General features: G+C 38.2%; 1 long non-coding RNA gene across 1 annotated transcript; it reads right to left on the reverse strand.

The window, feature by feature from the left end:
* Positions 1–428: 428 nt before the first annotated feature.
* On the reverse strand, positions 429–7,854 carry LOC150045858 (uncharacterized). Its single transcript, XR_016532740.1, has 3 exons — positions 7,797–7,854; positions 3,655–3,785; positions 429–1,313 (listed from the first exon to the last, which is right to left on the reverse strand). It is a non-coding gene; the product is annotated as an uncharacterized LOC150045858 (long non-coding RNA).
* Between the last annotated feature and the right edge of the window lie 3,552 nt (positions 7,855–11,406).

Raw genomic sequence — 11,406 nt, forward strand, 5'->3', positions numbered from 1 at the left:
ATTAGATATAATATCCACTCCTACATTTCCATGAAGAATATCTTCTTTAAAAAAATAAGTGAAACAACATTTACATAATTTTACTTCTCATTTGTGCATTTTAACTTAATCAAGTATATTTATTCTGAAATATAATCAGGTGATGACACAAAAAATTCATTGATGGGGCAGGAAATATATGCAGTTAATATTTCAATGGTAATATCTTCAATTTAATAAAGGTATTAAACTTTTCTTTAGAGAAAAGCACTTGTTCTTTTGTTAAAGGTCAGACCCTAAAGCTTTATATATAGTCAACCACTATATTATACTATATATTTTCTACATGTTATATATATATATATATATTCAATCGATATCTATTTAACTACTGTAAGCAATCCAATGATATAAAAATAGGCTCGTGTTCAAATTATTGACTCGTGAGAACTTTATTAGTTGTTCCAGACAGTTGGGGTTGTGAAAACAGTCTTAGTGACGCAGAATAAAGTGTGACTGAGAAATAAACCCGAAACTCTGCAGGAAGCTTGCAAATAAGGCAAATGGAGTTAAACAAGGTTTCTGTTGCCCACAATTAGAGAAGTGGATTGTAGATACAGGAGGAACACAAAGAGAAGGGGGAAGATAAGAGAATTACCGACAAGCAACCTTGGCGTGCCAATTTGCATTTTTCTCATAGGTGAAGTATACTGAGGGGCCAGTCCTGTGGGCAGCTTTCATGGAAGAAGAAGGAAAACCTGAGTTGTGAAGCCAAGCAGGCTGGCTGTCATAACTTGTAGACTAAGAAAAAAAGCAGGGCGGGGGGGAGGGTGGCAGCTTAAATAGCAATGACACACCAGGACAAGGCTGCTCGGGGCTGCATTATCCCTGGTTTCTCCTCTTGTTTGCATTGGAGTGTTCTTCCAGGTTGTCTCCTATTGAGCTCTTAACTGTTTATTCCCAACGGATCCGCTTTCACCCAAGTTGTCTAGAGTTAGCTCTCAGAGTCATCCAAAGAAAGGTGGCTGAGTTAGCTGTCCTCTTCTCCACACCCTTTCTCATTAGATGGGACTTTACTGTGAGTTGGTGTCCTGCCTGTTTACCCACAAGAATCCATGGGTGAATTTGTCCTGGTTGATGAGCTCCCATTTCAAAGTCATCTCAGATTTGACAGTGAATAGCATGTTCGCCTGAAGGGATGAAGCCAGCTGTCTCTTTTCACTGATTGTTGGGTGATAACTGACCAAGTTCTCCGGACCACAGGAGGATAATTTTGTGAAGTACACCTAGGATGCATGCAGTGTGCTCATTGAGTCTCTGGATGATTTATCGTGCTGTTTTAATGTACCAATGGAAACATAAAGATAAATATCACATGAGCTATATGCTTACTTTTTACTCTGAAGGAACTCATGATCCAGTGACATTGGAAAGAGTAGATTACACCATCATAAGTATTACAGGGTAAGACATAGAGTAATGTGGGGAAACAGAGGAGGAAAATGCAAATGAGGAATGAAGTAAGGCTGGCAATGGAAAGTAAGGATGGCGGTCATACGCTATAAAGAAAATGACGAAAATGAAAGGTCATTATCAGTTCACATTGCGGTACTGCCAACATCTTTCAACTCATTTGGTTCGCAACATGACTTTAATAACTGGCCGCATTCCTGCGATGGCTGGATAGAGGAAGCAACAGACATTTTGAGGAACCTCCATACTGCTTTCTGGAGTCATTAAACATAGTCACATTCCCAATAACAACATAATAATGTTCTCTTTTGGCCACATCTGGGCCAGCATTTGTTATTATTGTTAGTTTTCTTGATAATGGAAATTCTAACTGAGATGAGGTGGACTAAGTCATTAGCCCATTTATTAATTGGGTTGTTGTGTCCTGGGTTTATATTTTGAGTGTTTAATCTTTTGATATCTATATTTTAGATATTGTCTTTGTCTGATATAGCTGGTACAAATCTCCCATTCTGTGATCTTTCTGGTTAGCTTGTTAGTTATGTCCTTTGTTATGCAGAAACTTTATCCCACTCCCTGGCATTTCTCCAATAGAGCACAAACAAGGATACACCAAAGGCACCAGCGTAACCTTGGTTATGGCAGCAATTTTACCACAGCCAAGATATGGGTTCAGCCCAGATGCCCCTCAAGGGACAAATGGATCGAGAACACGTATAGAAACACAATGGAATTCTAGTCATCCATCAGAAAGATATTGTACCCTTCATAGGGAAACAGAAAGACTTGGAAAAAATTATATTCAGTGAAACAAGCCAATCCTAGAGGAAAAAAAAAACACAGGTTGCATGATTTTCCTCATTTGTAGGAGCAAGAATGTACCTGTAATCACAAACACAATGAATGGTATGAAATGAAGTATAATAGGTTCTATGGACAGCACAAATAGTAGAATTCTTTAGAAAGACTAAGTCAAATCTCAATAAAATAAGTACCAGGATATGGGTAGTTGCAAGTGAGGTAGGGGACTAGGGGAGAATAGACAAATGAGTTGGGGAAGTGAGTGGAATAGATTGTATACATTAGAGAATTGGGAAAAATGAGAGAAGGGATGAGTCGAAGAGGGATGAAAATGCTGAAAGGTAACACAGATGAAGGCATATTGTATGCATATGATGATTAAATGGCAAAAAATTCAATATGTAACCTACAAATTAAAAGGGGGAGAAGAGATGGCTTGGGTGGGGTGGGCGAGAGTGTGGAAAGGGTGACATTGGTTAGTACGCACTGGTTTCATAAACCGCCCTGTTGAATTTGTACAAACTCTTCCTTATGAAAAACAAACATATTTAAAACACGAAAGACGCTACAGATGAGAACCAATGACACCACTTGTTGAATGCTGCCGGATACAGCCTAAGTGGAAGGAAAATTAAAATTGGAAAGTCAGAGCTACTTTGAAGATACTGGAGAGCATTCACTGAGGCAGGAGGTCACATTCCAGCCCAGCTCACCGTTTATCATGCTCTCTATGGTATACTCTGTCTCAAAAGGGGACCTCAATGACACAGCTATCCAAACCCAGGCAGATCCCAAAATCAGCTACCTTCATTGTGAGATCATAAATCACTGTTTCGCTCATTATGAAATATTGTAAACGTTCAAGTCTCATCAATAAAGAAATTTTTAAGCAGCAGCGTTAAATGATTGACAACCCAGAAGAGATGATTTTGCTCTGGGATGACATGACCCAGCCCCTCTCCCCAGCTCATTTTCCCTTCAGGCCCTTCTTCTGTTTCAGAGGTTAGTGGAGCTCTCATCCCCTGTTTCAGAGAAGATGAGTGTTTGTGCCCTTAGTGACATCTCCTCATTGTTTAAAAATGAGCTATTTACTCGATTCTTATCCTTTTATTTTAATCCAAAAATCCCATCACTGTTTACTGTTTACAAGAATAATAGCTTCTATTCATTGATCACATACTCTAATATAGACAAAATATATTCATTTTGTCTTATCTTAGAATGGCACCATGATCATCATTTGATTGGGGGGTCGACCAGGATGAGATGAGATACCTGTGGTGATGATAACAGTAGTTTTGATGATGAGGGTAAACCACACCTGCCTCTCTGAAAATCAATCATTTATTGACAAAGTACAGGTAAGCAAAAACACACACAACAGAAAGTGGTGGAACTTACACATTGCAGTTTTGCCAATAATTCTGGTGCAGTAGATCAGAGGATGAGCCACTTTCATGAATGTTTGCTATTTCTCCTTCTCATTAGAATTTTTCAAACTTATCTTCTAAATTGACAGTGCACCTGTGATCCTGCCACAAGCAAAAATCGATCAAGATGACAAAAATCCTGGACATCACATTCCTGTACTGATTTTTTAAAATAAATTATGAAAGATCTCAAGATAGGATGTGCTGTTTTGTTCTAGCACACCATTACTTCCTCTTTGTCTTTAAATCTAAGAAATAAGCGCACACATTTCAAAGATGTGTATGATGGTTGAATTAATGCTCCATTTTTAGACACTACTGGCACACAAAAAAAACTATTAAAGAAGTAAAATTAATACCATGGACAATCTTGATTACATACTTCAGTAAAGATTTACACCTGTCTTCAGAATTATTGGCTATTCTAATAACTTGCCATGGCTTGAAATTAATATTCACAGGTAATCAACATAAACTGGCTGAAGATTTATGCTAGGGAATATAAACAATAAAAAGAAATGAAAGTGCATAGTACAAATCATTTATCTGTTCACAGTGAGGCATCCTAAGTATTCTCTAAGCATTTTAGAGCAACCTAAAACTGAGTTCTTATTCCCATTTACATAAGAGCCCCACACCAAAGTAATCGCTTCAGGACATGAAGGGATTATATGGAAAACACAAAAAAGGGAATTATCATTATTACCATTACCACCATCATCAAGTAATTGTACAAAGGATTTACCATATAACAAAGCAGTTTGTGAATATAATGCAGGTTGATCAGTGAGGCCCTTTTCAACATTCTCAACCATCTCTCCCCTACCAACCCCTTCTCTCTTTGTAGTTTCATAGAACACACTTGGAATTCTTGACTGCATTCCCCAACTCTTCTTCATTCATCTACCTCCTCCCCCTTGACTCCACCAAACCCAATTCAAGTAACAAAAGAAAGTCTTGACAATGAGCTTGATGAACTCCATATTATCCTGTTTACGGAAAACAAACTGAAGACTGGTAGTAAATAGTTTCAAACCACGTGAATAACATAGAAAGATAAATACTAAGTACTCTCAAACTGTAAAGGTAAGAAATTGGAAAAGAAGCAAACACTATCAGCAAATATTTCACCAAAGAGGATTCATGGATGGCCCATGGCCACAGAAAGAGATGGTCAATTAATCTTCCAGGAGAAAAATGCACGGTAAAATCAAAACACAGTATCACCCCGACTCCACATGGAGCCAAATACTCCTCAGTCACAGGGGCAATACCAAACCCCAGCAGCAGTGAGGGAAGACTGGTGAGCCAGGCCTCATGGGAGAAACATAAAGCAGCATGGACATCCCAAAAAGGAAGGCATTGGTTTCTTACAAAACTGTGCATGTATTTATCAAAGGCGCAATAATGGTTCTCTTTCTCTCTCTCTCTCTCTTTCACTTCAGAAAATAAAGCACAAGGCTATAAAAATAATCCCATGCACAAAGTATGTGTCATTTTTATTCATGACAGAAAAACAATCTAGAAATGGATGCCTTCCTGTGAGTGAATGGTTAAACCAACTTGCATTCCATGCAAATTATGAAATAACTCTCAGCCAAATAAAAGAGAATCATTCTTAATGTATGCAACAACTCAAGGAAACCTCCAGACCATCATATTTCATGAAAAAAAATACCCATGTCCAACATGTAAAGTACTAAGTTTTTGTATACAATGTTCTCGAATGGAAACAGTTATAGAAATGGAAGCATGTTGTAGTTTCTAAGGGTTAAGACGGGAAGAAGAGTCTGGAAAAGGGCAGGTAAGTTGAGGATAGCTGGGACAACAAATTGTGCTATGGCAATGCACACTTGATATGTGGGGAAAAATGCCATAACTGAACACACACACACACACACACACACACACACACACACACACACACACACACCACATGACTACAAGCAAAACTGGGGTTCCCTGAGCAAGATAGTGAGTGGCATTGTTGATGTCAGGGACCCTTACATTACAGTGTTGCTGAGCTGCATTGAATCAATCATGGAGGAAAGCTGGGTTGAGTCCATGGCATCTCTGTGCTTTCTTCCCACATACATGGGAATCGATGATCATTTCAAAACACAGAGTAAAACAAAACTGTCTCGGGTACACTCAGAGAGATCTCAAATAGAAGCAAATGGCCGTTGTGTATGCACACATTCAATTCCTGGCAGCTCTTGAAATCCCACTGATGATGTAGGAAGCCGTGTTTCATGGCGCTGTCCCACCCCCCCCCCATAATTTGCACTTGGCTCCATGACAGCTTTGGTTGAGGATATGCCCATGGTTTGCACAAATGACTGTGTTATGTCTCATGAAGGACCGTAAATACCAATCAACCTAATCACAGAAGTGCTGTTTCAGTGTTCACATAGCTCTATGGATTTTTAATCAGGACGGTGCAGACAAAGATAAACAATTTTATGTTGATTATTGTGTTAACTACTGTGGCGAAGAGAGACACAGCTCTCATATTGGTTTGGTGAGCTGAGTTTAGCATTTGCTTCTGAAAGTTTGTGAGAGAGGAGGGAGAGGAGAGGGAAAGGGGAGGGGGCAGGGAAAGAGAGAGAGAGAGAAGGCCTGAGCTAGAGAGGTAAGGTGACTTAAGGGCAGAAAACAGTTGAGGCTGAAAGCCACGTTCATCAAGGAATAAAAGTTACATCTACAATTACCTAGTTACTGGAGAATTAAAAATCAGAGAGATTTCTTCATCTGGAGAATAAGAAGAGTAGTCAATCCTACTTTGCAGATTTGGGGAAGATTAATGAGCCTGAGGTTCGATTTTAGGTTTGTAATTGACATGCTTATAATACAAATTAATTGGGTGTGGTGTGATATTTCCATATGTGCATACAATATCTACTTCCCCCCACCACCCCTTCCATCCCCAATTCTAGTTAACCACTTTCCTACTTTCAGGTAATTAAGTATTTCAGTTTCCACTTAAGAGAGAGAACATCACTACTTATCTATTTTTTTGCTTAACACAATGTCCTCCAGTTCCATTGATACTGTTGCAAATGACATGATCTGCTTCTTCTTTATGGTTCAATAATACTCCACTGAGTATATATAAACTAACCAAAAGAAGAGCTACAAATAGCCAATAAGAAAACAATTATTCAATATCATTAGCTATCAGGGAAATGTAAATCAAAATAATACAGCACTATCTCACCTCAATTACAAAAACTATAATCCAAAGTTAATTCTAAAGAAATACTGGTTAGGATGTGGAAAAAGGAATTCTTATACAGTGTTGCTTAGAATGTAAATTATATAGCCAAAAATGAAAGAGTATACTTTCTTCAAAAACTTAAAAATGAAACTATCATACAAGCCTAAGATTTTAACAATTATTAGTCAATAATTGACCGTTGTTATTAACTCCTAAAGAAAATTCTATCACTTTGCTTTTGGTTTTACATTAATGCCTAGTTTAAGGATGCAATATTTCTCCCGTGTTCCCTTCCTCTGAGATTTCTCTGAGATTGTTCATCATATTCTACCCATGCCAAATTCCAAGCCATCCTCAGAGAAGAAAATCTTTGCTTGCTCACTACCAAAAATGGATCCAAAATCAGCTTCTTCCTATGTCTATCTACCCCAAGGGAGAAAGAGGTCTACCTAGATAATAAAGGCACATGCAGAGATCTCTTATCCTAGATGTCCTTGAGAATGGAGATGTCTCCATCCCAGGCGGACCTCTCAAAGACAAACTCAGAACAGGGAAGAATACACTTGTCTGATAGACCACTGGCCCTGAAAGAAAGCCAAGCAAAAGCTGAGATGTGTTTGTGGTCCTTCCTAAAATCTTACGGTCATTTTTACTTCCTCATGGAGAAGCTGAAGCCAAGACAGAGTTCTATGCCCACTACCTCCAGGCAAAGAAGACGCCCTGCCCAGGAAGTGGTGACAAAGTGAAGAGGAAAATACGAATCCTTCTGCCCATGCCATCCTCTTGTAACTTTGTGTGCATACAGCAGTCACGAGGGTGGGAGGGAGTCTCTGGAAGATATTCCCAGGATGCTCAGGAAGAACAAAACATCACAATTTTTCAGAAATGTCACTTACCTGATAGCTTTATTGTTGAAAAGCTGGCTCTTCACTGTCCTGTGGTTCTGCTTTTAAGAAGAACTGCATGGAAGTCCCTTGAAAGTTAAAAACTCACAACTACCATGCATACATTCCTGTTTTACCCCCCCCCCAAAGCACATCCACAAAGGAAGGTAAGTCAGCATGTAACAGAAGTACTGTATGCCAGCAGCATCATTCATCACAGCCAAATGACACGATCAGCCCAGCTCCTCACCACTGGATAAACAGATGACAGGAAAGGTGCTTTGCTGGCCAGGACTCTAGCTCAGTGGCTGAGCATTTACCTGGCGAGGGTAAGGACCTATGTTTGGTCCTCAGGTGTGTGCTTTGTATATTCCCTGGAGTATTATTCAGTCCTCTATCTCCAGAGCTCCTAGAGGATGTCCCAGAAAAAAATTATTTAATGCACTATGTTATCTCTCATCTCTTTTGCCATCCCTTGGTTATCTCATATTGTTACAATAGTTCACCTTGTTGTCTGATATATTTTATATGTGCTTAATTGGTTATTTGAAATTGGATAGGGAAGGGGGGAAATCAAGATAAGTGGGGGGAGGATGGGAGGGAAATGGGGACCATGTCATGAGAAAGGGTATCAATGTTTGTGAAGTTATGCACCTTCTATCTGGTGAATATAATGTAACCCCTCTATTAATCACAATAAAAATATTTAAAAAACTTATTTCAGCCGGGAGTTTGGCCTAGTGGTAGAGTGCTTGCCTTGCATGCACGAAGACCCGGGTTCGATTCCTCGGTACCACATACATAGAAAAAAAAAGCTGGAAGTGGTGCTGAGGCTCAAGTGGTAGAGCTCTAACCTTGAGAAAGTCCAAGGACAGTGCTCAGGCCCTGAGCTCAAGCCCAGGACTGGCAAAAAAAAAAACCAAAACAACCGTTATTTCAATCTCTTAAATAATTTTTTGGAAAATTATCTGGCACTTCAAAGGGTATGGACCCAGGACTCAGCTTATTGTAACCATCTCTCTCCCTGCTTAACAAAGACTAACACATTCATGGTATTCTATATTTCTGGAGTATTGAGTTACAAACTCTGCCAAACTCTTCACACAGACTCTCCTCTACCAGTGAAGGTGAGGAAGCATTAGAGATAGCCAATGACTTGAGACTCAGAAAACCTTGGCAGCAACTCTGGGACACAAAGTAAGCTGTGTCTGTTAAATCCCATGTTGTTACTATTATTTACACTGTTTTCCCTGTATATCTCACTCTTTTATGGAATATTTCTCAAAATATTCCTGCATTCTGATTTGATTTCTTAAAAGAAAAGAAAGATATCTTTTTCCAGTCAGGTGAAAGAAAAGGATTTGTGAACTAAATTTCTACAAGGAAAAAAAATCAGCAAAGCACTAATTATTTTTCTAACTAGCTCTTACCAATCAATAGACATTTATCACAGCCAAACATTAGGATAGTGAGATACATGCTAAACTTAAAGCATCTGGATTTGAACTTCATTCTGTCATTAAGAAATGTCTGAATGCTGGGATGTAAATCATATATTCCCTCCCATGAGCGTGCATTTCCTCAATTGTGAAATAGTGATAATAGCTCTCTCACAGGATTATCATAAAAATTAGATACATTTGGTGGGGAAAAGTGTATTCTTTGATATAAAAACACAGCCTGTTAAAATTAATAAGGAACCTGGATTGTCTTTGTATATACCTATATCCTTTGTGTTAAAAAAAATCTCTTTTGGGGGCTGCTGCCATGATCCAAGGGAATGATAGATTAATTTAGCTGGAATGAGTTTTCTACCTCCTAGCTAGAAAAATCATAATAAATATTTAATGTAACATCTTTAGAACATTTTTTATTCACCTCTGTTCTCCTTGACTTTTTGTATATTTTTCTTCTCGTACATTCTCATAGTTGATTATTTCCTTCTTTTCTGAGACATGGAATGGTGGGGGAATCATCTTTCATTATTTCTTTTCTTAAACCATCACTTTTTACTGTATCTGTCAATACTTTCCTGAACATCTACCTCCACAGGAAGTTTCAGTTTGTCTCTCTCTTGTTGGTTTCCACTTCTCTCCCACCATATTCCTATTTATCCACTTAAAAAACTTTGTATACTATCATAAACTGTCTTTGCGATGGCAATTTTCACACCTCATTGTTGGGCATACCTGTGATTGTGTGTTTTTCTTAGTCATTGCCAGGGCCATGAGAGCCTTTGATTCTTTGTGTCAGCATCTCTCCTCTCAACAAAGAGACCATGCTCTCTTAGGAAGCTTGTCTCAGTAAAAATTCACCTGCATCTACTTGTCTTGAGAAATCTCTACAAACTGTTTACTACTTGCAAAACACTGTACCAGAGAAGCTAGAATCCTGGCTTCAAGAGGTTTCAAATCTAACAGGAAAACAAAGATACCATCACAGAAAACTCTGCCGAACATAGGTTGGGGATGTTAATGCACTGAGCTAACATGAGAACCTTGTGTATTTCTACCCAACTCATTGAGAGATGGCTGCTGTAAATTGGCTTTCCAGATCACTTACAAAACTGAGTCGACAAAACCTAGGTACATAAGGTCATATAGGATGAGACTAAATGAAAGGATGACTAGGATATGGAAACAAGAGCTTTCTTTATCTTTTGTGATTGTTGATCCGAATGTACGATGTTATTTCTCTTCTCTTTTGTTGTCCTTTGGTTAATCTCATATTGTTACTGCATCTGACTTTGTTACCTGGTATATTGTATATACGTTTGTTTATTTGAAATAGGAAAGGGAAGGGAGGAAATAAGATGATTGGGAGTGGGTGGGGAGGGAAATGGGGATAACAACATGAGAAGGGGTATCAATGTGCAAGAAGTAATGCACCTACTACCCGACAAATGCAACTGTAACCCCTCTATACATTACCAGACAATAAAAAAAAAAAGAAAAAAATGAAAGAAAAAAAAACTGAGCTGAGATACCTTGAAGCATGAATGAGAAACCAATATCAACCCACTGGGATTAAATTTTTCTAAGTTTTTGTTATTTTTTCATTTCCTTTACCATCAGTTATTTCTTACTAAGACATTTATTTCTTCCAAATTCTGCTAAAGTTTAAACCTGTAGATGTCTTCAATATATTTCATTTTGGTTGTTGTTTTTAAATGGACAATCCTTAAGTAATTGTACCAAGGTATTTCCATTTAACAAAGCAGTTGATAAATACAGCGCATCTTTCAGTGTTCTCACTCATCCCTCCCCTACTCACCCCTCCCCTCACTCTTCTTAATTTTGTAGTTGTACATTAGATTCTTAATTGCCTCCTCCCTCTCTTCTCCTCTTCATTCATGTACGCCTTTCCCCTTGACCCCATTCATGTCTTTTAAGTACCTGTTTTCTGGTGCTTTATTTTGCTGAATTTTGACTGTGACTTTTAAGAAATTATATTATTAGAGTTATCCCTTAATTGCACTATATTTTAGTTAATACATGTTTATATACTTTGATACTTCCAATTTATTTACTCATAAATTTATAAGCTAAATCTAGCATATGTGCATCAGGGAAAATACCCATCTTTTGTCTTTCTGAGCCAACTTTTTTCATTTAACATAATT

The sequence above is a fragment of the Megascapheus bottae genome, chromosome 26 (assembly GCF_031878675.1).
Source record: "Megascapheus bottae isolate mThoBot1 chromosome 26, mThoBot2.hap1, whole genome shotgun sequence".
Lineage (NCBI taxonomy): Eukaryota > Metazoa > Chordata > Mammalia > Rodentia > Geomyidae > Megascapheus > Megascapheus bottae.